At 44.6% G+C, this 27,813-nt stretch overlaps 1 protein-coding gene and 1 long non-coding RNA gene across 2 annotated transcripts in view; one reads left to right on the top strand and one right to left on the bottom strand.

The window, feature by feature from the left end:
- Positions 1–27,813, bottom strand: part of LOC142764763 (uncharacterized) — a 422,070-nt gene that overhangs the window by 171,250 nt on the left and 223,007 nt on the right. The gene's annotated exons all lie outside the window — the stretch shown is intronic.
- LOC142765257 (uncharacterized) lies at positions 443–8,377 on the top strand. The gene is made up of 3 exons (XR_012884122.1): positions 443–867; positions 3,791–3,900; positions 7,455–8,377. It is a non-coding gene; the product is annotated as an uncharacterized LOC142765257 (long non-coding RNA).

Below are 27,813 nucleotides of genomic sequence, written 5' to 3'. Positions count from 1 at the left end.
GTTGTTTCCCGGGGCTCTCTTGCGATTGAGTCGGCCACCACAGGGAATTAGAGTGATACGCCATTAATCCCTGCATCTAGCTGTATTCCACTTAGTAGCTCTATCGCTTGATGACAAATCGAGCGCGGGGCGCGACGCTATTGCGCACGACCATGCCTCGCGTAGCGGCGACATCAGCTGATTGCGCCGGCCGGCTTGCTTCGATTTGCTTCAGAGCAAAGAAATGTCATACCTTGAAAGATTGCGTACTGCACTATGTCAAAATGTTACTGCTTTGTAGCCATCCTATGATTCATATCACTACTGTAGAGCTTTGCGTCGGCGACACGCACCGAACGTGAAACCGCACTACGTCTGTCGTAGAAGCAGTAGGAGGCTGCCGTCTGCTAGAACAAAAACAAAACAAAGACCTGCAAAAATATTCATAAGTTGTAACTTGTTTTTTGAATAACCGTTTATCACTTTTAAAGTTATTTTGCCAGATAACATACATCTTTTTTTCAGTTTATAGCAGCGACAGATGTTTTTTTTTATTTTTCTCACACAGCTATCCAAGTCAAATCCATTCACAGCTAAAGCCACATGTTGTTTGTCTTCTTTGTTTCTGTGAGCATGCCGTTTCGGTGCGTGTCTCATGTGTTCGCGCTGCTACACACGAGAGCACGAAATGTTAAATTTACGCAAGGAGGCGCCGTTCCTCGTTCGTGTGATGTGCTAAGATTGCGCCCTATTCCCGCGGTTGTCCGAGTGCGGATCAAGTGCGAGTCGTCCAAGGAATCGGCGGGTTGGGCGGGCGCTCGAAGGACTCCGAGGTGACGGCTGACGCCTGTGGTCGCTTCCCTCAGGACAGTGTGAAAGAAACTAAAGGTAAGGGGGACACTTTTTTATGTAGACCAAGTATGCCACTCAGTGCAAGTGTGTGTTGCTGCACTCGAACCAGGCGTCGCGAAACGGCAACCTTACGCGCCTTTGCGAGTGCGGTTGCCAATTCGCTTTGACAACGCTAACGCCAGCAGAGCCCTGGCGCATCGGCGCGGCCTTACTGGAGCTAATTCGAGACAACTGCGGCAACGTGCATGTGTATGGTGATCGATTTTTTCATATGTGCAATGTAGTGAGGAAGACGCACACGGCGCTTGCTACGTTGTTAATTAAACGAAGCCTGCAGTGCCATTTCATGCAAAGCAGCATTTTGTTTACGTTCGCGGGCGATACAATTTGTAACTTGGCTCGATTCACCTAGCCAACCGCCTAAGTGGGTTGATTAGCATACGTTCACGGTAGAGCGTTATTATGCCCCTAAACAGTGGCGTGTGCTTGTTGAAAGATATAATGTGTGTGCCTAGTGTAGAGAGAGAGAGAGAGGTGTTCGTGCAATCTGCATGTGTACCTGCAAGACGCCTTTGCTTGTAACTAATAATGTACCGGCCAGCACCTACATTGTACGCCTGACTTTGAAGAAAACTTGCATGCACAATGTGAAATTTTGTAATCTGCCAGAGTTGCTTTTTATAAAATAATACACTGCCAGCATGTTCAAAATATGTTTCACTGCTGTGTGGCAGGGGTGCGGTTATCACACTGTTGTGTAGTTACTGATGCAAGCCCTTATAGTTTTGATGCGTTAATATTTCTCATCTAACTCATCAGGTGTTTGGCTGTTTCAGCACAAACAAGGCAAAGAGAGAAGGAAGACGGGTAATGACAGGACCAGTGCCGACTTTTGTTTGCAGGAGAATACCCATGTTGGTGTATTTATTGTGACAGCCTTTCTGTGTTGCTTTTTTGCCCAATTTATGCAACAACAAAGTTGTCAGCAATATGAGAGAGAACACTGAAATTAGCTTTTAAAGATCATGGTGACTAAATGCCTAGTAACTCACAGCACAAAGTAACAACAAAAGACATCAGTATGATCAATGTGGATGAGTACAGTCTTGCATTTAAAAAATATATTGTGCAAAATGTTGCCTAAGTAAGAAACCTCTCTATGTTTGCAAATAGTGTGACGTCACTTCGAGCACCGTGCCAGCCATTCCCTCCCTCTGTGCAAGGGCTGGTTGGCAAGGAAGTTGTTTGTGACGTTCCTGATAGACCACCGAGATGTATGCGATTCTAAACCTGTAGCCTAATATATCCGTAATCTTTTGTGCAGTTACATCGCTGCATCTGACACCTACAACTTATTTGCATATTTACATTGCTCCCTTAGGACCTAACACACAAACTTGTTGTTTGCATTGTCACTTCATGAATATCGAGTGGTAAAGGTACTGAGTATATGTGAAACAAGAATCTCTGCTTATTACATGAAGAAATATGAGGCCTTCGACAAAACGAGCTATACCTTTATTGAGCTTGCGTACTCGTCGGGGCGATTCATACATGCAGCTTCAGCAAATGGTATCTTCCAGCCCGGTGACCTTGCAATTTTTTTCTGCACACAGCGCAAACGCCGAGATGTACCCACTCGCAGATGGTCACGTCAAGTGCATATTTACCTTGACTAAAATGTCGAATCAAGTTTTTTCATCGACCGGTCCCTGCCATGAGTGCTAGTCTTCGTAAACAAGACACATTGTTATTGACACTGCACACACCACACTCAGTATTCTCAGTTGAACCGATATTCTCAATAACTTTCAATGCACACTACATGCCGCAATCAACAGTGCACATTTTTGAAGACTATGCCGCTGTTGCTCGCACAGGCCACCACGTGTGTTCACTTCTTCAAGATAAACAGAGAGCGTGGCAAATAATTTACCGCACAGTTTACCACACAGCTGGATGTTTGCTGACACATACTACAGCTAATGTCGACATTGTAACGTGAAGTGTAAGCTTTGAAAAATAAAAACTTGCCCCAAACACCGCACGACTGTACCGGGCTGAGCCACCAGCGGGAGTGTTTTTCCAGCCACTTCTTTTACATGTGCCAGTGACATCATGCTGTGACGTACCTCGGTAGGGGCCTATCGCTGCATACTTTATGTGAATGAGGGTCCTGTTAGTGAAAGCAGGCATTGTTGATTTCCTAACTTGTTCATGCCCAACTGGACCTTCATTTGCACAAGTTGTCTGACTGATATTCAGGCGAACTTTTGTGTTATAAATTATACAGTTGGCAGTCTGTGCTTGCCCCATACTGTTGTTACTGGTGTTTCTTGTTGTTACTTTGCACTGCTCATTACTACTCACCTACACAAACTAGCCTATCTTGCCGCTGTTTTGGACAAGATGCAGCAGGCAAGTGCGATAGTGTTCATAACTCGAAATTCTCGAGCAAAATTGATCGTTTCATATTCAGTTAGTTGCATTCATATCAGTACATTATAAGAAATCATTGATTAAACATTGATTAACCATGAATCATTGATTAAACATGAATCCGTGTTCCTTTACATAATGCTCACAACTTTTATATCAAATTGAATGGTGTTTATAAAAAACATGGGTTTTAGCTAAACTTCATGCTCCTTTCTCGAAGAGCTGACAAAACGCTATTGCATGCTTACTTGCCATGAATTGGACTGTGTTCTAAATACATTGCAATTCATCACCGGACTGCCAGCACACTTCACATTGGGGGAACATTTAATAACCATGGATTGATTAATTAAGAACGGAAAGAAAGAAGCGGCAGGCCGGGATACTTGATATTGGCATCCGTTTTGCTACCCAGCGCATTATCATGCAAACTTCCTATAGAGTGGTTATGCGTCTTGCATGTGTGTCTGTAAACCAAGAACTTTGGGTAGAACTATATTTATCTTACAAATGGTTGCAGGACTGTGGAGGCTGTAGGGCTGCTTAGGACTGGTGGAATCCCTGGACATGTGTTCAACCTTGCTGCATCAGCTCCTTGGTGTTTTCACGGCATCTTTACAGATGTGTTGGGTGAGCAAAGCAAGCAGGTTTCAACACAAGGAAAAGTATAATATGGCAGCACCTCTTGTGCGTGCCTTACATCCCAAATATATCAAATATTTATCTTGCCTTGTGGCCTGTAATTTTTAAAGAGACACTTCTTTTTGCTTTATATTTGAGTCTTGATGCTTCTACAGCAATGTATTTGTGTTTGACAGCAAGTGTTCTTGAACAAATAACTGATCTCAATAATGACAAAACACCCTTCATACTTGGTCCTTAGCATAAGCTAGCACTTATCTGTAGCAGATTCAATTATTCATTTTTTGCTGGGATGATAATGGGCAAGTAGCAAAGGCAAGTTCAGATTGGAGTGGTCGGTGACGTGTGTTTAGGCTCTGCCATATTGCTTTGCAACCAGAGTTACTTGTGGCCACATATACAATGAAGCCACATGACGTGCATTCTAAATGAGATTACCATATCGCATTTCACTGCATCTTAGTATGTGCCAAACAAATGCAGATATCATTAGCTTGCCACTATAAAGGGATCCTAAACCAACACAAGGTTGAAACTTAGTCGTGGTGTTGCAGCTGTGTATGACTCTACAATGGATACATAGCCGTGATAATTTGTCTATATGTGGTCGCAATAGTAATGTTACACACATTGTACGATATAAAAGAGGTCCGCGCTTATTTCGCTTTTTTTCGCTATGCTTCTTTGTTGTCTCTTCTTGCCATGTGCTCCTCCTCACTGTACAAGGAGCAAGAGCAGTGGGCATACAAAGACGTATTTAAAAAAATGTTGTAAGGTGAGCACCGAGAAGCTGAACACTTCCAAAAGGCTCAAAGAGGTAAAGGTATTGTTTCTTGCTACATTTTGGGCACCCATAGCTAGTTGTGCTGCTGCAGTTAAAAAATAAGTGAAATGTTAAAAATTAATTGGAGATGGTTTGGCACCCATAATTGCAGTTACATACAGAACTAGGTTTCAATGCGTAAGCAAAATTTGTTTACTCTAAATCAATCCTAATGATATCTGAAATTCAGGAAATATTCACAGAAAAGCTCAGGAAAAGGCTAAGTGGTTGCCCCTTGAATGTGAAGGAGATACCCTTCTTCTAAAAGGTCAATCGACAGTCTAGTAGTCTCGATATTACATGCACTATAAAATATTCTGGTGTGGTGCTTTTCATGCATGTTATAATGAGAGGGGTTTTTATTGAACTGTTGTCACTTTGCCCTGCATTGCTGAAATTGTTCACATAGTTATAATACGTGAATCACTTTATGCCTTTTGATTTTATGCAAATGGTTTGCTTACCCAGTCGGTTTAACTTGATCTGGATAAAATCATAAATGCTCTAAAATTTTTTTTTACTATACAGCAGGTTTATTTTTAAAATACGCGACCATTGATGTGAACGCAGTTGGTGGCGTGCTTGATCAATCTTTCACTATCACCACTCTAACTACACCTGCTACAGTGCATAGTGTGACAAAAGTAATGGTACTTAACATTACTGGCAGCATACAATTTTATGTCTCAAAATAGGTTAAAAAGCCTGGTAAAAATGTGTGTACGTTTTTTTTTCGCTCCAACTAAATATTCGGGTCTACTCAAAGTAGCTTCCACTCTTTTAAGTTCCTCAAACTTTTAGGTGTTCAAAAGAAGTATCAATGCCATATACTTTCTTTGTCAGCCTACTCACCACTCTAATAATGAGAATTACCCGACAACATTACTCAGGAAAATATAGGGATGTTATAAAAAGTAATGTCAATTCAATTGTCAAAAAATGTCAACCCATTAGTAGCTTGCCGCCAAGTTACGTTTTCGTTCACTTTTCTTTTCACAATTTTGTGAAAGTTATTTTTGATAACATCACCTATGGTTTGTTTGGCATCATTGTCTGCTAGTTCTCATTATAATGTGTTCAACAAAGACAACAAACCCTTAAATTTATAGTTCTTTCCTTTACTCATGAATCTGAAACAGTGAATCTCGGTGATCTTAGCGGTGTGTGACTTGTTTTTTTGTTTTTTTTTGATCAGTTGTGCATGTATTCAAGTACATGCATTTAGGTGGGAGGGCGAACTATTGCCTCCTCCTGTGACTAGCAGATTTTCTGAGAACGGACAGATGCATAATGCTGCCAAAGAAGTATAGAGATATTGGAAGTAATCGTAACGTAATTGCAATCGTAATGTAATTGCCAGTAGGCAAAAAAAAGGTGTCCCACACTCGCCATAATGGTAACAGGCAGCGTTGACTGACTCTTTCATGTATAAATGCACATATATACTCACAAAATGGAAGAGGGATAGCCGCCATGGTAGCTCAGTTGATAGAGCATCGGACATGTTATTCGAAGTTCGCAGGCTCGGTCCCTGTACAGGGCAGGTTATCTTTTTTTTTCTTGCCCCGCCACGGTGGTCTAGTGGCTAAGGTACTCGGCTGCTGACCCGCAGGTCGTGGGTTCAAATCCCGGCTGTGGCGGCTGCATTTCCGATGGAGGCGGAAATGTTGTAGGCCCGTGTACTCAGATTTGGGTGCACGTTAAAGAACCCCAGGTGGTCAAAATTTCTGGAGCCCTCCACTACGGCGTCTCTCATAATCATATGGTGGTTTTGGGACGTTAAACCCCACAAATCAATCAATATCTTTTTTCCTTCTACTTTTCTTTCTTCACAATTACAACACTTCTATTCTTCTTGAAGATTTTCTGGTGTAAAAAAGGTACCTTATAATCTGAAAAGGCAAACAGAATGTGCCAGTGTACGAGTTAGCTCTTGTAGTGGTTACAAGTAAGATATGTTTTGAAGAATAAATTATTCTGCCACTTGCCTAAAGAATGGCTACAGGACATGGCGCTGGATGCACTTTGTTATTTTTGAATCAAGCTATCTTGTATTCTATCTTTATAAATTACATGGGATACACATGACGGTATCACACACTTTAACGCCACAAAGATTATACAGTGAACAATGTTATAAATGCAAAATTGCATAAGGATAAGGTGAAAACTGCACCCTCAACGAGAATGTACAGAAAGCACAGGGTGCAGGCGTCATTCCTTCTGCCCGTGCTTTTCAAGTGCGAGCTGTTTTCACCTCGTTCTGACCAACTAACTAGATTGAGATGTGTTGTTATAGTGCAAGAGGATGCTCCACGGGAAACTAGGTTTGTCTCAAAGTCTGTGTGTGTCTTTCAACCTATATGGTGCCCGGTTCAAGAGTTCATGCAGACCAGATCGTGTAAAACAGGACCGTGTAAATTGGACCGTGTAAATAAAATAAAATGGACCATGTAAATAAACACGATCGTGTAAAATATCGTTTTCGTGTGCAACTGTAGTTGTGGTTGTGCTGAATGACCTTTCTTTATATACACTACATAACAAACTTGCTTCTTTAGAGTCGAGTGCATCTTCGGATCGATTGTAAATGTTTGCATATGTGAGGCCTTAAGTTTTATAAGAAATTCCTCAGTGTGCCACGAGGAAATGTGTGTTCAGCGAAAATTTGTATATCATTATATACAACTCTTAAAGCCTCGTCCACAACTTTATGCAGGTTGACCTTGAGCAGAAAACGAGGAGCGGCAGCAGCCCCCAGAAAAGAGCAAGCACCCTCCAAGCTCCCGAAGCTCTCTTCGACAGGAACAGCAAGGTCACTGTGTGGCATTGAAAACCATTGCAAGGAGTGCCTTATCAGTACACTGTGCTGCTCTTTCATCGCAGAAGACGAAGTTGACCACTCCAGAGGAACTTCACGCTGTGTATTGTGAGTGCTTCAGTGGTTTTGTTTTTGTCCAGCCAGCAGTTAAGAAATCATGTGTCAGATTCAGCCAGGATGGCTAGAGGGAGTCGGGCAGGCATGTTTGGACATTTGTCTAGCCAAGTAGTGCCAATTTTCGCACTGGTCCTGTTGGAGTTACTGCCAGAATCACAGAAGCTACGTCACCTCTCTAAATGTACAGATGTGTCGGGGAAGATTAGCTGCATTAGGTTTTTCTATAACTGATAGCTGCCAACATTCTTCATTATACAGGAGTTTTGTTCCTCACTTATGGGTGTAAAGCCCTCTACAGAAAAAATGCAACACATCTACTTCCAGAAGACTCCAAGGCCCTATTTGTAGGTTTTTTCGGCTTGTATCAAAAGCACCTCGTTTGGGGTACATGAACATTTTATAAACATGTACAGCGAAAATTTTGGGTGGCTGGTCGTTTTGTCGTTATCTTGTTCCTCGCAGTATTCTTAAGCATGTTGTGCATTACGTTGTCAATCTGGTTCATGTGCATAGAAGACATTACGAAGTTTCAGGCTACAGTATAAAAAGCCTGGAAGCAAGCTATCAATAATTTTTTAACAGAGTTGCTTAATCTGATACATGATACATCACTAAACTTTCGTGCGTATTCATCAATGTAAGCTCGTCTTAGTGTTATCCAAAATGAAGATGTGAGTCGACAGATGGAAACATCTAGTGGGCTAATCAGGGTGAACAGTAGAAGTGCTTCAGACAGGCTGGCCGATGTTGCGATAGGAGGACCTGATCAGTCTTGCAATAAGTGCTGTCTATCACCACACATGTTCAATTGAAAAGTTTGTGCTTGGCTCTTAGTATGCTGGTATATAGCTTGTGTCTTGGACTACTCAAAATGAATGTTATTTTGCTTCTGTTTATGGTAATGAATTTATCCAACATGAAAATATCTTGCCTTGTGAACTTTGTCGGACCTGCCTTTCTTTTTCTTTCCTATGCAGGCATTGTATGTGAGGGAGGCAGTAACAGAGAGGTGATAGCTTGAGCTTCGGAAGAATAAATGCTGGCAGTGAGGCAATTACGCATCAAAAATTCCAGCCATTTTGCCAACTGTCCTAAATGTGTTTTGAAAAAAAAAATATTCTGCTCGTTTACTGTATTTTTCTGAAAACAGCAAAATGCTAAAGTATATCACAGAGAACAAAATATTAGGCCACGTTGGTGCCTTCTGGACTTCCCAGGATGTCATCTGGGTGTTGTTTGTAAAAAGTAAAGTGTTTCAAAAATACTGCTTCTTCTACACCAAATTCGGTCTTGGTATTAAGTAAAGGTGCTTGTGTGTAGTGCATGAAGCTCAGTAATATTAGTGCAATTTTTTCGCCACATCAAAAGCAAGGAAGTAGTTCTCTTTATATGGCAAGTTATATGATTACACTTTGTCTTAAAGTAGAAATGAATTTTTGAAGTTTTCTCATGATGGCTGTTTTCTGCATTTGATGTACGACAGCTTCCGTTCCGAAGTTCCCCATGGCCCTCAATAGGAGACTTCAAAAATCATTTTCCTCATTTAAACAAAATTTGTAATGATAACACTTGCCATGTAACAAGAACTGTTTATTTGCTTTCAACTTACATATAAAAGTAATTTTCAATTAGACAAACACACAGCTCAAAGTGCATCTCAATGTGGACAAAAACAATTATATAGTGATATTTGTAATCTGGACCTAACATTATTTTTTCTCGTAAAATATAACTTCTGTGCAGTGAGTATTTGTGGCTCAAATATTCATACAAAATGCAGTATTGCCATACAAGAACTGCAAACGATAAACAGTTTGGCGGAATTCTTCAAAGCCTATGTAGCAGAAAAATTGCACTAATGTTACTTGACTTCATATACTTTAAGAAGCATCTTTACTTAATATGTAGATCAAATTTGATGTGGCAAGAAAAAGCGGTACTTTGAAATGTTTCTCACAAATACAACCCGCACGACATTCTGCGAAATTCTGAAGGTACCCACGTGACCACTACTCTTTTCTCTTCAAAACACTTCTGCAAATAACTATTTTCAGAAGAGTAAATTACCATCATTTTTTAAACTATACATCTGTGATGGTCGCCAGGCAGTATGGTTTGTATGTTTGGCGTAGAATAGCCCAGTGCAAAAAAACAACAAATGGCTGAGCATCCTTTGACGCTCGGGCAATTTCGAAAGCATTTGTTTGTTAGCAGCAATTCAGTTAAGCCCTTGTCTTTATGCTTAGGCCCAGAAACAAAACACAAGTAACTAAATTAGTCCTAAGAGTCATGTAGTCTCACTGTTTCAAGGCTTGTGGAGCCTAATTTAGTGCAAGCTTCACCATTTTTTTAAAATTCAGATTCAACCAACAGGTTTTGGAGGCACAGTGCATTTTCAGCTAACTTGTTTCACACCAGTTACTTAGATAAAAAGCGGAAAGTAGAGGTAAAAATACCATTTTAAAGGCATTGTAGGTAATAACAAAAAGGACTGCTTTCTTTTTTTGTGTGGTGCTTTGCCTGAACGCTGTGCTTTTTGTGGTATAGTTCATTGTCTAGTGAACATAGGCCTTAAAAACTAACATTAGCCATGTTGAGGTCGATTTCTTGGTTATAGTCATAGGAGACATATAAATAATTATGACTTCAAACTTGATTGTTCTTTTGAAGATTTTTTCCTTGCATAATGATATTTGAGAGTCTTAGTCAATTTTGTTATAAGAAAACGTGATGTCATAATAGGGTCACTTTTTGTAGAGTCGTTCAGTTCTACCTTACCTTTTACATTCCTAATAGAGCAGTTATTTTCAATATCGGTATTTAAAATGGAATGAGCATGCTGTATGTAGTAAGGTGTAAGCACTTACAGATAGCACATGCAACCAACTTTTCTGTTGGCAGTTTATTTCTGTTATTCTTGATTTATATGTGGGGTTTCACGTCCGAAAACCACTATATGATTATGAGAGACACCGTAGTAGAGGGCACTGGAAACTTCGACCACTTGGGGTTCTTTAACGTACACCCAAATCTGAGCACACGTGCCTACAGCATTTCTGCCTCTATCGGAAATGGAGCCGGGGTTCGATACCGCGACATGCCGGTCAGCAGCCGGATTACTGTTACTCTTGCTCCCCTATATGTGTGCAGTTCGGTTATAGTTATCTGGCTTGCACAGATTTTTAATGGCACCTGCCTGGTCCTGCTTGCTTTCATGGTGATTTTAACCTTCATAAGTTGCTTAGGTTTAACTCTCAAAATTGTTCAAGATGCCAATTTTGTGCACAAACTGTATAGTATAAAGGCAGCAGATGTACATGCACACACTATTAAATGAACACTGAGAGCTTTCACTTGCAGTTCCTAAAGTTTTACTGTGCAGGAAGCGTTTAAATCATAATTTCATAAGGACATAATAATCGATTATCTAATCGTGACAACCTAGTTATTTTCACTGTGATAAGCATGCTGTTTTTTTTGATGTGGCAGAACTAATTTATACACTCATTCCTTCTATTATTCACATATGCATAACATGAAGGATTGTGTGCCTTAAATTTTCAGTTTCATTCTGTGTGTTATATTTCTTGTGCATGTAAACTATTGTTCTAACATGTCTCTCTGACATTATTTGTGCCAATTATTTTCATTTCCAGGTGCCTATGAAGGACACACAAGTTCTATCGCAGTGACCTTCGAAATTTACAGCGGTGCCGGAGCCTCAAGCAGCATTTCGCCGATCTCCACAAGGCATTCATGAGATAAACACAGCGCCACACTTTCACAGTGCTATGATTATTATTTATGTTTAAACATTTCGTTCTAAAATTGCTGTTACAATGTGCCACCATCCTGTGGCTTAGGTGGAGCTCGTGCAATTGCGGTGCAGTCACCTCATTTGTGTACGATCAAACTGCAATGTCACTATTCACAGCTGGAGCATACAGACAAATAAAAAAACATATTGATTGTAGCAGGGCTGATGTGTATATTAATGCTTCTCTATTGATAATAATAACTTTATAAGTTCTTTAAGTCTTGCATAGAACACTGCATTAATGTGTTGCAATGTAACCACCATTTATGATCGCTAGCATGTTAATTTAGTAGTTTTGTAATGTGTTTTATTTAAAGGTAATTTTGCTTCTGCATCACAACAATTAGTAAGCTAGATGCCGATGATTCAATCCCTCATCATGCACATTTAAGAACTATTGTGATTTCTACACAGTATTGCATGTACTCAAGATGTGGACGTCTATTCAATTTACACATTATATTGCTTTGCACTAGATTCAGACGTAACATGCACACATTTCAGTTTTTTCCGCATGATACGTCTTTCCATAAGATGCGGAGCCCGCATCATACGTCTTCCATATTCCAATAATTCCGTATGTGAGGTCTCCGCATCTTACGGAACGTTTCAGTAGGGATAACTACTCAAGGTTGAGTAACTACACAAGGTTCCCCCTTGCCACCAGGAAAATAGGAAGTAAACAGAAGAGAGAAGTAGAAAGGAGAGACTAAAAGTGAGAAATAAAGACGAAGTTGTAGGGGAGAGAGATAGGAAAAGGCGACTGCCGATTTCCCTGCGTGGGTCAGCTCAGAGGTGCCGTCTACGTGAAGCCGGGGCCAAATGGGTGTGTTGCCTCTGCCGGGGGCCTTAAAGATCCAATCACCCAGCGTTGGCTCAACCCCCCGGATCCGGTTTTCCCCGGACATGGCAAAGCCACACACGGCTAGGCGTGGGAGGGGGTCAAAACTCCCTCATTAGCTCGGGTCCGTGGTGCTGCTACACACCAAACGCCTACTTGCGCAGGCGCACCTGCGGGGATGGCAACATGGTGTTGAATGTCGTAGTGACAGTGCGGCCATATACCACCTGAAATTGGGTAAAGTCACCTGAATGGCCGTATTGTAGACGAAGGTTGTGTATCGCAAAATTTTGTCCCATAATTTATTCTCAATGTCAACAAACATTGAAACATGCAAACGATGATGTGGTTCAAGAGTTCTGTCAACCCATTCGTTTGGGGATGGTATGCAGTGCTCTTCCTATGCCTGGTGTTAGTCATTGTCTTCGAGGACTGCACAAAGGCAGACGTGAACGCTGCACCTCTCGTTGTAATCACGACAATTGGTGCTCCATGGTGAAGAACAAAGTTTTGAGTGAAAAGCAGCTAGTGCGGCTTTCGTTGCCATTCCTCGCTCAAGGCAGCCGGTTTCAGCATATTATGTCAAGTAATCAGTAGCAACTATGATCCACCCCTTTTTTGTGCCGACAAAGGATACAGTCCGAGGAGGTCCCTTTGGACCTGTAGATATGGAGTCTTAGGAGGCACTATCGGTTGACAGGACGCACCGATAGGCTGGAGAAAGCCAGCCGTCTTAAGTGGTGGTGCTTTGCGCCTTAGACACTCGCGAAATGTCTTCAGGTAGCGCTTCACGGACACAAGCAACTTAGGCGAGTAATGTTTCTGAACTATTCTTGCGAATGCTCGGCTTACAGTGAAGTGACTCACTGACGGTTCCTCATGAAGCGCTTCTAGGAGAACAGGCCTCATGGCTGATGGTACCTTTAATAGAAACGTCTCCTGTTTGCGTTAAAACTTTTTTGTATAGTGTATTACCTCGGAGGCAGACTGAGGATAATCCCTCATAAATACGCGAGGAACGTTTTCGGCATGCCCTTCGAAATACTTTAACAATGGGAACAATTCCATGTCACCCCGCTGATGCTCCGCGATTCCCGAGGTTTCTATCACACATAAGAGTGGGAAGTCCTTCTCTTCTGAAAGGATAGAGTAGACTGGTGAACGTGATAAGCAGTCAGCATCGCCATGTTTTCTGTAGACCTGTATACGACCATAACGTCGTATTCTTGGAGCCTCAGGCTGCCTCTCGCAAGCCATCCCGATGGGTCTTTCAAACTCGCCAGCCAAGAAATTAAGTGATGGTCACTGATGGCATGGAACGGCGTGCTGTGGAGTTATGGCCTCAACTTGCCGATCGCTCGTGTGACTTCTAAACACTCTTTTTCTGTCGCAGAATAGTTTCTTTCAGCATTTGAGACGGTGCGGCTAGCGTATGCTATCACCATCTCTTCTTTATTTTGCCATTGCACCAGGTCCACGTATAGGCTGAGATTGCTGGCGTCTTTATAGATTTACGCATCAGTGGTTTTGTCGAAATACGCCAGGATAGGCGAAGCTTGCAAACGTTTTTTTAGTTCGTTGAAAGCACTCTCTTTTTCAGTGTGCCAAATGAATGGCACGTCCTCATTCGTAAGTCTTGTTATTGTGACTGTTATGGGGTAAACTTACGCGTAGTGGGATACTAAAAGGTGAAAGCCGCAGGACAGAGAACGAGGAAGACGAGGTGTTTGGAGAACAGTGAGGCTGGTGGCGATGGCTGCCAGGTTAAAGCCGTGTGAAGATGTACTTCGCTTTTGAGAGTTTAGTGGCCTTTACATTCGGTGGCAGCGGTGGAATTTTGCAGCATGGAACGCCCGCTGGACGACTTGTTGACGGACGCACTTTAGGATATCTTGGCAATGTATGACAGGAAGTGGGAGGCCTTGATCGAAGAAGTGCGCTTTCACTTGACCAATAGACTAGGAAGTATGTTTACGGATCTTGCACCCCATTCAGTTGTAGTAGTGGGCACTCATGATGTCAGAAACTAACGTGTGGTTGCTCAGGAACAAAGTCATGTTTGTTTCAAGAATAAGCCAAGTGTGCACCAAGATGAACCAATGTGCTATGTCGGCGGTGTGTGCATTGTTGAGGAGGACGCATGCGAAGAACGATGTCAAAACGAGTGAAACGAGGTGAAGAAAATGGAGGAGATCGCCGTATGCGAAATGGCACCTTTCAGCTTTAGTGAGAGCAGCAGTTCGTTGAATCTGGCGAATGTGAATGGCACAGGCGGAGAAACACGACGCAGACGCCGAAAAATAAAAGAAAGAAAATATGATGACCTTACTGAAGGACATTTTTAGGGCCTGGCGTTTGCTTTTTATGACTTTCCATTACAGCTGGGACCAACCACAATGGCTGTGCAAGACACGTCAGAAACCCCGTGCTTTAAGCAACGGCGTCAACCATGGAAATCAGAGCAACAGCCCAAACCTCTATTTAAATCACTTCCAACAGCTCTCCGGGATTCACCGAAGGCAAGCGGCTATGGGACCTCTGCGTCTAACGTTAGAATATCAGGGCACAGTAAAGAGGTGGAACACATACGTCACTCTCATCATGAGCTGAACAACAGCCAACAGGGTCCTGCTCTGCAACAGCTGGTGACAAGGAAAATAATCGTGGAGAGACCGCCGAGCCAAGAGACAAGTTGCAAAGAGTAGGTTCGCACTTCGGAAAACACCATTAAAAGCTGCGGGACAGGACAGTGCTTTGTTCATGATCCGGCAGGCGAAGTCACGTACCATGTGGCACAAGGTTATTCCTAAGGTGACGGTTGTCGACATCCGCTTTTCATCACCCCGTGCAAGTTTTACACAATGGCCTGTGTCTTGAGAATGAAGACGGTTCGTCATTGCAAAGACCACCCGCTGCGTTCAGTGCAGCACCACGCACTGCACCTTGGTCAAGATTGTAAGTAGAACTACCCTCAAGGAAGACTGGTATTTCCTATCTTCTACCCTTCTTCCCCCTTCCCCCGGTGGAATGATGTGACAGGGTAAACTGACGGGTATAGGGATTCTAGCAGAAGAAAGCCGCAGTACAGAGAACGAGAAAGACGAAGTGTTTGGAGAAAAGTGAGGCTGGTGGCAATGGCTGCCAGATTGAAGCCGTGTTAAGGTGTAATTCGCTTTCCTGTGTTTAGTGGCCATTACATTACGTGGGGTTTAACGCCTCAAAAGAACCAAATGATCATGAGAAACTCCATAGTGAAGGAATCCAAAAATTTGGACAAACTGGGGTACATTAACAAGCACCTGAATCTGAGCACACCGGCATACAGCATTTTTGCCTCCATCGAAAGTCCAGCCACCACAGCCGGCGTCGTGAGACTTGTTTGGGGTTCGAGAAATATCAAAAAGCTTTCCATGAACCGCCTGTAATAGGCGCATAAACACAAAAAATGGTGTATTTCCTTCTTGTCATTTGACTTAGGAAACAGCCCCACCGCCCCAGTCTTGTCGGGGTCCGAGCAAACACCTTCAGCGCTGATTACATGACCAAGAAAACGAAGCTTCTCGAATCCTACATGACCAGGAAAACAAAGCTTGTCGAATCCAAGCTGGCACTTTTCCGGCTTCATCGTCAAGCAGGCCGACTGGATAGCCTGAAGTACCAAACAGAGTTGCTCTACGTGCTGTTCAAACTTTGCTGAAAACACAACAACGTCATTTAGGTAGGCCAAACACGACTGTCGTTTGAGGCCTGAGAGCACATTGTTCATCATGCGCTAGAATGTTGCAGGCACACAACAGAGGCCGAATGGGAGGGCAATAAGCTTATAGGGACTGTCCAGGGCTATGCAAGCAGTCTTTTCACAATCCCTTTGGGACGCTTCCATTCGCCAATAACACTTTTTAAAATCCAATGAAAAGTACCTTGCGTGCCATAGCTGATTCATTGTATCATCCAGACGTGCCAAAAAGGTAGACATCCCGCTTGGTGTAGCTGCTAAAATTTTGGTAATCAACACCAAATCTCAACGTGTTGTCCTTTTTTTCTTACGAGAAATACAGGTGATGCCCACGAGCAGTTGGATGGCTATGTGACTTGATGATCCAGCATCTATTTCAGTTGGCTCTTTATGAGCTCCCGTTCCTTCGGTGATATTCTGTAACGATACTGGTTTACCGACCTTGTAGCTTCATCTGTTATTATTCGGTTTTAACAGCCTGGGTCTGCCGCACATTCCACGAGGTATAAAAACATCCAGCGAAGTCTTTGTTGATGTCTTGGATAGATTTCTTCGTGAAAGCTCATGAATTTTGGCTGATTGCAACTCTTACCGCGACATCGTGCGCAGGTTTCGAAGCAGGTGGGCCTTACACCAGACCACATATGTCTGTCACTGCTGAAAAACCCTGCACGAAGGCAATAGCAGTGTTTTTTGCAACATCCTTCAATTCATTATACAAATTTGTGAGCAGAAGATCGGTACACCCATCCCGTTAGTGAACATTGCCTCGAGCTACACAACTTCCTTTCTTCAGCTGTAAGTTGATGTTTGCATCCGCCATACCTTCACTGTCAACGACTGCTTCATTTCTTATACTGATCATTACGCTACCCGATAACATCACAATCTATAACATGTGGTGCAGTGCACTCATGCTCCTTTGTGTTTCCTCAAAAATGAGACACCAGGATGCGGCAGGCTCAATATACCTCAGCCTGCTGGCAGAAAATTCATCCCTATTATTACAACCCTAAAGCACTCTGGAAGTACAACAAGGTCGGCAACGTAAGTTGCGCCCTGAATTCCAATTTTCGCAGTGCACCTTTCCAGAGATGTGATGCCATGACTCCCAGCCGTTCGCATGAGAAATCCACTCCAAGGCGTCAAAAGTTTCTTTATATCCTTTGCGGCAGCATAACTGACAACCGAATAACCAGCACCTGTGTCGATTAAAACATTAAATTTATACTCGTCTACGGTTACGCTTAATTCCACAGAAATTTCGTTTTTACGTACCTTAGTCGCCGTATTCCGCTCGTCGTTGCTGCACTGGGCCTTTGACGGAGAACATCAATAGCCTTGCCTCCCGAAGTCGCTGGCTTCCTTTTTATGACTGGAACTGCTTGAACAATGCCGTGTTGAGATTGAAGATGGAGAAGGTGAACTTGATCACCGAGATCTTCGTGACCGTTAGGAAGCTGGCGTTGGTGATCTAAGCCGATGCGGGAAACCAGCAGTTGAAAATAGATGACTGCATAAGTAATCTTTCATTTCAACGGGTCTTTCGCCATTTTGGAGGCATGGCGCGTTGACAGGAAACCCACAGAGACGAACTCGTCGATACGGGCACATTCTGTACAGGTCTCCAGCTTCGCCACTGTGAAAGCAGAGCGGTGTCCTGTTGGGTGTGCGCTGCACGTCGCGTTTCTGTGGCCTTAGATTGGCTGGATAGGGTGAGCCACGTGAAGCTGATCAGTAGCCACTGAGGGCTGCAAATGAATCAGTTCCCACGGTGGGCTGAAGTAAAGCATCGGCGCAAGTTGTTGCAGGACGTTCCTGCAACTGCTGTTCGATTCGAACAGGTAGCGTCTCGGGTTCTGCTCGAATCAAGCTAGTGAGAAGTGAGGTTGGCCGCGTGACTTTTGGGTAAGATACTTTCCTTAGCTCTTTCTTCACAATGAATTGTATCATTTTACTCGATGCTTTGCTGCTTCTGCCCAGGTTTGCTGAGAGTACATGCGCAGGCACAATACTGGCACCATGGTTGCAGTGACGGTAGCGCTGTTTCAATGCCCGGCGTATGGTGATGGCTTACGCGCGGAATTCAGCCACTGTACGAGGTGGGTTCTGTACCAAACCAGCAAATAACTCCTGTTTGACATCTCGTATTAAGTGACGCACATTTTTCTTTCCGATCATGTTCGAGTCGGTGCGTCTAAAAAGGCGGGACATGTCATCAATGTACTTGCCAACACTCTCGTTCGTGCGCTGGTTCCTGGACTGTAGCATTCTCTGCCTTTTTTCGAAGATCGGCGCTGGCTTACGTAGCTAATACTTGTCGTCAAAGCTCTTCTCATGTCAGTATGACCACTTTGTGGTTTTTACACTACGTCTTCATTGCATCCTCCAATGCGAAGTACACGTGACATAGTTTCCTTGCCTAGTTCGAGCCGTCGGTCTTCGCAACCCACCAGAAGTGTTCTAAGCAATCCTCTACATGTTCGAACGCGTCACGAAGAAAGGGCTCAGGAATGCGCGGTGGAGACAGGGTAGATTCTGATGCTCTCACCAGGCAAGCCATCGTTCCGTTCTGATCTGCGTACACTGCCTGTGTTTCCGGAGCACTTGGGAGGGGTCCGAATTCAGGCTGCTTTTCTAGAAGGCAGCGGCTTCAACGCAGATGTACTGGAGTCAGTTCACCATGTTCCAATCGTTGAGGACCAGGCCTCCGTTCTCATGCGCCAAAGGGGCTTCCAATCATACCCAGCCCCTCCACCAGTTATAATGAATTGAAGAGAAGAAACACAAAAACTACTTTATTATGGGCGAACCTCTACCCTGAAAACAAGGTGCGAAAACGAATGAGTCCGCTAGAGCGTTTTAAAACAGAACTGTTCACCTGCCAGCGCGTCTTCTTTCTTGCAATTGAAACCCACACGGACCCGCGCCCACGCACGAGGGGCAAAAGATGCTCAGCCAGAAGAACGAGCACACGCTAGACCGTGGTGGACCTGATCCTTCATATTACCGGTAGTTAGTCACTGTAGCGATATATATATATATATATATATATATATTGTGAGATGGCATCGATATTTGCTCAGAATATATATACGTATATATACATATATATATACATATATATATAAGCGAAAAAAGTGTGTATCTGAGGGCTTGTTTTTCCGTGTTTTGACACGATATTAATGAGATCTAACAGCCAGTAATGCCAAGGAATGTATAGGGTAAGTTTATGAACCAATGAAATGTAGATAAGAAGAAATAAAAGTGGGTGAAAGAGCATAAAAGAGCAGAAAGAGCATAAAAGACTGTTTTATGCGCATAGAAGAGCATAAAACACTCTTTTATGCGCATGTGTGGCGTCACGTAGCACGTGAACTTATTACGAGCGGGCAGCTCATCAATAGTCTCTCGTATACAACCTAATGACACCAAGTCTGCCAGTACGAGACCCTCGTTAATGAATAAGGGAAAGAAGTGTATACCTATGGGCTCGTTATACATACATGTATATATATATATATATATATATATATATGATAGCAGTGACTGATATATATATATGATAGCAGTGACTGATCGTAGAGACAGAGGAAGAGGAAGTGCCAAAGAAATAAACATGGCGTGTGAGCCAGGCCATGTCTCCCCCACATCTAGCGTCACACGAGTCGACAAGATGAAGACCTCGCAACCATTTCATCAACCCGCCATCATCATCGAAGTCCTCAGGGAGACGTAGTGACCGAACGCGGACCACAGAAATGCATCGCCTCTGGACACCGTTGCAACCATCATGACGGAACCATCGACTGACCTTCCCATCTCCAAGTACACCGGAGCAGTGAACGGTGGATCCGTGCAGGACTGGTTCTACCTGTTCAAGCTCCACGCTACCGCTGCATCATGGTCAGAACAGGAGATGATCACCAACTTCACTGACTACATCTCCGGTGAAGCTTTCAAGTTTTACTTGACACACATATTCGAAAACGACGAATCGTAGCAAAAGTTAAAAGAAGAGATGATGGCCCGTTTTCGCGACTATGATGAAGAATTTCTCATTGCCAATCATATGAAAACAATCGCGCTCAGTCGTCACAGTCAATAGCAGTCTTCACGCATGAACTCACCTTCTGCTTTTCCATCGCATGGATCTTCGGTCGCTAACAACGCCCACCTCACGTCTCACACGTTCACTACGGTCGAAATTGAGCAGAGGATCTCACAGCGTACTCAGTTAAGCCCGAAACCTAGAGTTCAGTTTCATGTGCCAGAAGGGCTCGCATCATTCGTTGCACAGAAAGGCAGCCATTCCCAACTGGAATTTGACCAAATTACGCCTGTTTTGGCGTCGTCAATGAGAGCGCAGCCATCTGAAAACCGAAACACAGGAGGCTCGGAAGCGATTCTGAAAGGTTGCCAGGTGCCAGAAGCCTACGCAATGAATGCTGTCGAAGGCGCCTCTGATGTTCCTCCAGTCAAATCTGTCCTAGCAACTTCGCTGCCTGAAAAGCGTTGCAACAGCTGCTGACTGCACACTACATCAATTTGTAAAAAAAACGGCATGATATTCAAGAAGCGCGCCCACCTCAGTAGGTTATAATACAACCGCAGCAACGCCAGCAAAAGCGATTCTAAGAGTTCGAGACACTCCAACGGATACATCAACAAGGACAACGACGCAAAGCGAGCCTGGTAAAGCAAACTCAAGACGTGACGCATATACGCATAAGGTATCGACGCCGCAAACGCATTTGGCACAAGAGATCAAGACTGCGCCTACAATTACAGCTCCGAAATCACAGAAAACGACGAAAGAGCCAAAAAGGCATCATCTGTAGAACGCAGAGACCATGACACCGATCCGTCAGCCGCGACCATCGCACTCGCAAACTGAAAGCACACCATCTGTTCCCGCCACGACACACAATTCGACGCCTTCGACATTCGGACCTCAAATGCTACAGTGACTCCCAACCTTGTCCATTCCTCACAAGAACTCAACCGATGTTATCAGTAGTGCAGGTTTCTAGGTAGTGGTTATGCCATCGGTGATGCGACTGCCAGCCTCGTCCACCCGAGTTCTCTTATATATGGCCGGACTGCTTCCCCCGGGTGAGGATGTTTCGTCCGAGTTAAGGAACTCCCTTCTCACATAGATTTACGGTGCATTTTGACAATTTTCGCTTTTAACACTTGTTGTTTTGGTAATTGTCTGACGCGACTTGTTCCGGGGGCAGGGAGAATCTTGTGACGTAGGGTAGCAGTGACTGATGGTAGAGTCACCGAAAGAGGAACTGACAATGAAAAATAAACATAGGGTATGAGCCAGGCCACGTCTCCCAGTCATCATAGCGTTATATATATATATATATATATATATATATATATATATATATTGTAACAGCGAGCTGTGATAAGATGGTTTTATTTACAGGAGGTGAACGTTGGTCGTTTGCGGCAGCACACTGCGATCGTGCCAAGACTCTTCGTCTTCCTCTGCTTCTCTTCTCTACCTTTTTCTAGTCTGTTACATTCCCCCGCAAGCAGACGAAGCCCGTAGGGCGAGTTATGATGCACAAGGAGGGTAGAAAGGTTTCAGGCGAGCACCGTGAGTGAGCTGCGTTCTGCTCGATCGTCGACCATTGGACAAAAGACGAACTATTACGTAAGTGAGCTGACTTAGAGGCTCCAAAACTACAAATGGGCCTGAATATCGTGACAGAAGCTTTTGACACAATCCACGCTTGCGTTGCGGTGTCCAAAGTAACACCAAGTCACCTTTTTCGAATAAAATCGGTTCGTGACGGTCGTCGTATTGTTCCTTCGAACGACGTTGAGAGGCCAGAGTACGAAGACGAGCGATTCAACGGGCTTCTTCCGCGAGGCACAGGGTGTTTGATACAGAGTCGTAAATGTGTAGAATGAAGGGTAAGAAAATGTCTAGAGGGCTTAGTGGCAACCTGGCGTACAACAGATAAAATGGGCTGAAGTTCGTTGTTTCATGTTTTGCCGTGTTGTACGCATACGTGATAAAAGGCAGCACTTCATCCCAGTTCTTGTGATTGGAAGAAACGTACATGGCAAGCATGTTGGTCAGCGTTCTGTTTGTCCGTTCAACGAGGCCATTCGTCTGTGGGTGATACGTTGTGGAATGACGGAACTGTGTCATGCACATGCGTAGTAATTCTTCAACGGCAACGGCAGTGAACTGGCGGCCACGGTCGCTGATAATAACAAGTGGTGGGTCATGGCGAAGGACCACGGAGTGAAGCAAGAAGTCCGCCACGGATGCAGCGGTAGAAGAGGGAATAGCTGCGGTTTCGGCATACCGCGTAAGATGATCTACGCAGACGATTATCCAACGCTTCTTATTGTTAGATAACGGAAATGGACCCATAATGTCAATTCCTACTTGTTCAAAAGGTGTGCTGGGTGGTGTTAACGGCTGAAGGGGACCTGGTGTAGTGGTGGCCGGGTGCTTGTGACGGTGGTACGTCTCGCAGCTAGTGACGTAACGCTTCGTCGTTTCGTACATCTTGGGCCAGTAAAAGCGTTCCTGCGTGCGGTTCAGCGTTCTAATGAAGCCGAAGTGACCGGACGTCGCATCGTCATGCATGGCACGTAGAACATCCGAGCGAAGGCTCTCGGGGACAACTAGAAAAAAACGTGCTCCAGGTCTCGAGTAGTTAGTTTTATAGAGCAACTTGTCTCGGACAGTAAAGCGACCGCTGTGTTGGGAGGCACGTGCGGCGGCAAAAAGAGGATCCAAGTTGAGATCGTTGCGTTGTTCTCTTTGGAAAGCAGCCGCGTTGGGGAACGTGCTTGTAACAGCAGCAAGGCAGTCGTCAAAATTCTCAGCATCGCAGTCAGTAGCCGCAAGAGGAATCCGGGAGAGGCAGTCGGCGTCAGCGTGACGATGGCCACTCTTGTACGACACCGTAAAGTCGTATTCCTGAAGTCGCAGCGCCCAACTTGCGAGGTGGCCAGAGGGGTCACGCAAACTGACCAGCCAGCATAACGAATGGTGATCGGTAATTATCCTAAATGACCTCCCGTAAAGATAACAACGAAACGTCTGTACAGCGAAAACAGCTGCCAGACATTCCTGTTCCGTAACTGTGTAATTGCGTTCTGATTTGCTCAGACAACGGCTGGCATATGCCACGACATGCTCTGCGCCATTGTGACGTTGTACAAGCACCGCGCCTACACCGATACCACTAGCGTCCGTGTGGACCTCAGTCGGGCAAGATTGATCGAAGTGACGCAACAGTGGTGCTAACGTTAGTACAAACATAAGTTGTGAAAATGCGGCGTCACACTCTGGTGTCCAGTTGAAGGTTGCATCCTGTCGCAAGGCGTTTGTCAGCGGATACACGATCTCCGCAAATCGTGGAACAAAACGACGATAATATGTGCATAGACCGACAAATGAGCCAATTTCTCGTGCGGACCGCGGTGATTTAAAAGAGCTCACTGTTTCTATCTTGCGAGGATCGGGTCTGACGCCATCCTTGTCGACCAAGTGCCCCAGCACGAGAGTTTGACGTTCGCCAAAGCAACATTTTTTTGAATTCAGAACCAGCCCGGCTTTTTCAATGCAGTCGAGAACAAGACTGAGACGGTTGTTATGTTCCTCAAACGTACGGCCAAAGATCACAACATCGTCAAGGTAGCACATGCATATCTCCCATTTTATACCACGTAATACTGTGTCCATAAATCTTTCAAAGGTGGCTGGAGCATTACAAAGGCCAAAAGACATGACATTAAATTCAAATAAGCCATCCAGAGTTATGAAAGCAGTCTTTGTCCCCAGGTTCCTAGGTATTTGCCAATAACCTGACCGCGAATCAAGCGTTGAAAAATAGGAAGCGGCATGCAAGCAATCTATGACGTCATCAATCTGTGGTAAGGGATATACATCTTTCTTCGTCACAGTGTTTAGACGGCTGTAATCTACGCAGAATCTCCAGGAACCATCCTTTTTCCTGACAAGAATTACCGGGGCTGCCCACGGGCTGGACGACTCTTGCACGACCCCTTTGTTCAGCATGTCCTTTATTTGTTCGGCGATAGCTTTGCGCTCAGAGAATGACACTCGGTAGGGCTTTTGGCGGATGGGCTGTGCAGAGCCAGTGCCTATTCTGTGACGAGCGCGGGACGAGGGTAACTGAAGGGGTGCATCTCTATGTTTGAAGTCGAAAGCAGCAACATGCCGGGAAAGGACATGCACCAGCGCTTGCCGTTCCGTCGTACTGAGAGTCTTGCTGATCATAGCGAGCATTAGATCTTCATTATGGCGAATATCACAAGCAGAGGAAGAGGTGGGGAGGTCCGTAGTTATTGCTGCTATCGAGTTGCATGAGGCTTCATCAAAGAGAGCTATCTTCATCCCGCGAGGAAGCACAACCGGCGTGGCAGAACAGTTCAGCGCCCACAATGTTGCTACTCCTTTTGTTATGCACATAACAGCACAAGGCACAAGTATGTCCTTCTTAAAACAGTTCTTGCGTAGAGGCCCCACTACGAGGTCAACACAAGCATCCTCAACCGCTGTGGAAGAGACTCGAACGGGTGTCAGGCACCAAGATGGTGCTATCACTTCATTAATCACACTAAGTGTGTTCCTGTCTTCGCCACGGTAGTCTTCTTCGGAAAGCGACGGTAGAAACAAATTGTTTAGTGATATTTCGCCACTACCACAGTCAACGGAAGCACCGCATTGCTCTAGGAAATCGATACCAAGAATGACATCGTGCGAACAACGAGATAGAACCAGAAACTTCGATACAAATACTTTTCCAGCCAATGAAACACTGACAGCACATACACCAAGAGGATTAAGCCACTCGCCGCCTACACCACGAAAGCTGATTGTATCGTCCCATGAAAACATAACTTTACGACCTAAGCGGTTTCTGAACGCGAGGCTCATCAGACACAGTCACCCCAGTGTCAACTAACGGCATCGTCGGTATTCCATCAATCAACACATTCACTTTGTTTTTGATCATTACAATAGGCAGAGGTATATCTTGAAAAGACCGTCCGGCAACCTCACCTCCATTGGCCGCGGATGCTAGTTTCCCGGCGGCGGAGAAGGACGACGCAGAGGAGACGGCGAGCGACGAGAATGGTTGGATGGTGGTGTCAAACTCCGCTCGGATGCTGGCGAATCACTGCGTCTGGTCTCGCGCGAAAAACGGTCCCTTGGAAACAAGTCGGTTGTCCGCAGGTCATATGAAGCACCGGGTCTTGGTGGCGAAGACATGGCTTGTGTCCTTCGTCATTGGCGGCGTTGTTGGCGGCAATACCGAGCAATATGCCCAATGAAACCACAGTTGTAGCACACTAGAGGGTCACGGTTTATACTATATTCAATGGAACGAATCCTGGGCCGCTGCTGTCGGCGAGGAAGTTCGTTATCACGCAAAGAACGGGTTTCTGCCACTCTGTGGAATTCATTGTATTCGTCGTAAGTTACATCTTGGTAGTAGGGTTGGTACTGTCCTTGCCGCAGCGGGACGTAGTCCGGCTGAGAGCCCTGAGTATAAGAATGTGGCTGTGCTCGTCGTGATCGTGCGTCATTGGCAGGGCCTCTGTCGTATAGACCTGGCTGATACTGATGTGTGGAATCAGAATCCTGAAAGCCCTCCGCCACTCGGTGCGAGAAGAATGAAGGAACGCTTCGCTTGAACTCTGGTGGCTGATAGGGGGAATGAGTGCTTGGGCGGTTTGCCACTTGCGCGTACAGGCCGAGTTCTTCACGTACTATCTGCCGGATTGTTGTTGCAAGATCAAGCGCCTGGTTGCTGTCTATGCTCACTATGGTCGTCACATTGGGTAGCTTGCCGAACTTTGGCGTGATGCGCCTCGTCTTTAGTTGCTCAAAATTGCGGCAATGACGAATGACATCGGTGACAGATGTCAAGGTGTCTTTCGCGATGAGGAAACTGTAAACATCCTCGGCGATTCCTTTTAGAATGGGCCCGACTTTGTCTTCATCAGACATTCCGGAGTCAATGGTCCTACATAGCTTTATGACTTCCTCAATGTAGGTCGTACAAGTTTCACCTGGCACTTGAGCTCGTTGCATTAGCGTCTGTTCTGCTCTTTTCTTTATCGTTGTTGGGTCGCCGAAACGCTCATTGATTTCAGAAACAAATCTGTCCCACGTCGTTAGCGTTTCCTCCTGATTCTCGTATCACATTTATGCAGTATCCGTCAGAAAGAACGCGACGTACAAAAGCTGAGAAGCGGCATCCCATTTGTTAGCCGCGCTCACCCGTTTGTAATGGATGAGCCAAGCCTCGACGTCTTCATCTGGTCTGCCGGCAAAGGGACGAGCATCTCTCAGTTGTGGAGCCGAACTGGTCGGCGCAGAAGTCGAGAGGGGTCGGTGTTCATTTGCGTTGTGGGACATGTCCAGACCAGATGGATTCGGTGGAAGTCCAGCAATGCAACGGCTCCGTCGAAGAACTAGCGGTTCACCTTCCGTCTTCGGGTGTCGATTACCCAGCACTTCCACCACAACTGTAACAGTGAGCTGTGATAAGGTGGTTTTATTTACAGGAGGTGAACAATGGTCGTTTGCGGCAGCACACTGCGATCGTGCCAAGACTCTTCGTCTTCCTCTGCTTCTCTTCTCTACCTTTTTCTACTCTGTGACAATATATATATATATATATATATAAATATATATATATATATATATATACATATATATATATAAATATATATATATATATATATATATATATATATATATATATATATATATATATATATATATATATATATATATATATATATGAAGCGGTATGAGCCTTTGGACAGAAGATGAAGAAGCGCGAGGGCCGGGGCAGGAAAGAAGAGGGGGATGAAGTGAAAAATAAAGCAGATTAAGATGGACGCCAGTTCCATACTGAAGCTTTAATGCTGTTCCGTTATTTTAAGTAGGAACACTATATTATTTTGGCGCAGCCGGCCATCGAAGCCATCATGTGGGTGACGTTCTTCATAGACGAGACCTCCGAGGAGATCATCTTTTCGAAGTACCAAGTTCAAGACGAAGCAGTGGTAGACCTACCTCGTGAGCTCAGCTCGGAAGAACTCGTAAACCTGGTTGTGGAAAAGGCAGCCGTAGACACTACTGAACTACGACGGAAAGGTGCTGTGAAAGTGAACTTGCGTGTGGCGACCTTCAACGACCTAGTTCTTGAACCAGCGCGTCGAAAACACTCAGGATCACGATCTCCGACGGAAGAGGTGAGCCTCGTTTTGAAAGCTTTTCAGCTGCAACAGGAACAGATGCTTCAACAAAACCAAATAATGACATCTCTTATAAGCTCTCTGAATGCTGAGAGACCGACACCTAATTTCGTAGAACCTGATGCTTTCGACGGTGTGTCTTCAAATCCAGAAAGTTGGCTTGATTTCTACGAATATGCCGCTGGAAAAAACAAGTGGCTCTCTGATGAGGCTAAAATCACCAACATGCGCGTTTACTTGAGAGGTGTTGCGCGAAAGTGGTATGAAACATGCATTCTGGAAGACAGTGACGACTCTTGGGGCCAGTGGAGGAAAAAGTTTTTGACTGTATTCCGAAGCAATCCAGTAGAAAGATGGAACACGGCGCTTAATTTCAAGTCTGAGCAAAGCTGCCTTGTCGAGTACTTCTTTGAGAAACGCCGTCTTTTAAAGCTGGCGGAGCCTTTGCTTCCATCTACGGCCGTAGTTG

The sequence above is a fragment of the Rhipicephalus microplus genome, chromosome 6 (assembly GCF_043290135.1).
Source record: "Rhipicephalus microplus isolate Deutch F79 chromosome 6, USDA_Rmic, whole genome shotgun sequence".
Taxonomy (NCBI): Eukaryota; Metazoa; Arthropoda; class Arachnida; order Ixodida; family Ixodidae; genus Rhipicephalus; species Rhipicephalus microplus.
This window is presented reverse-complemented; position numbering and strand designations above follow the sequence as displayed.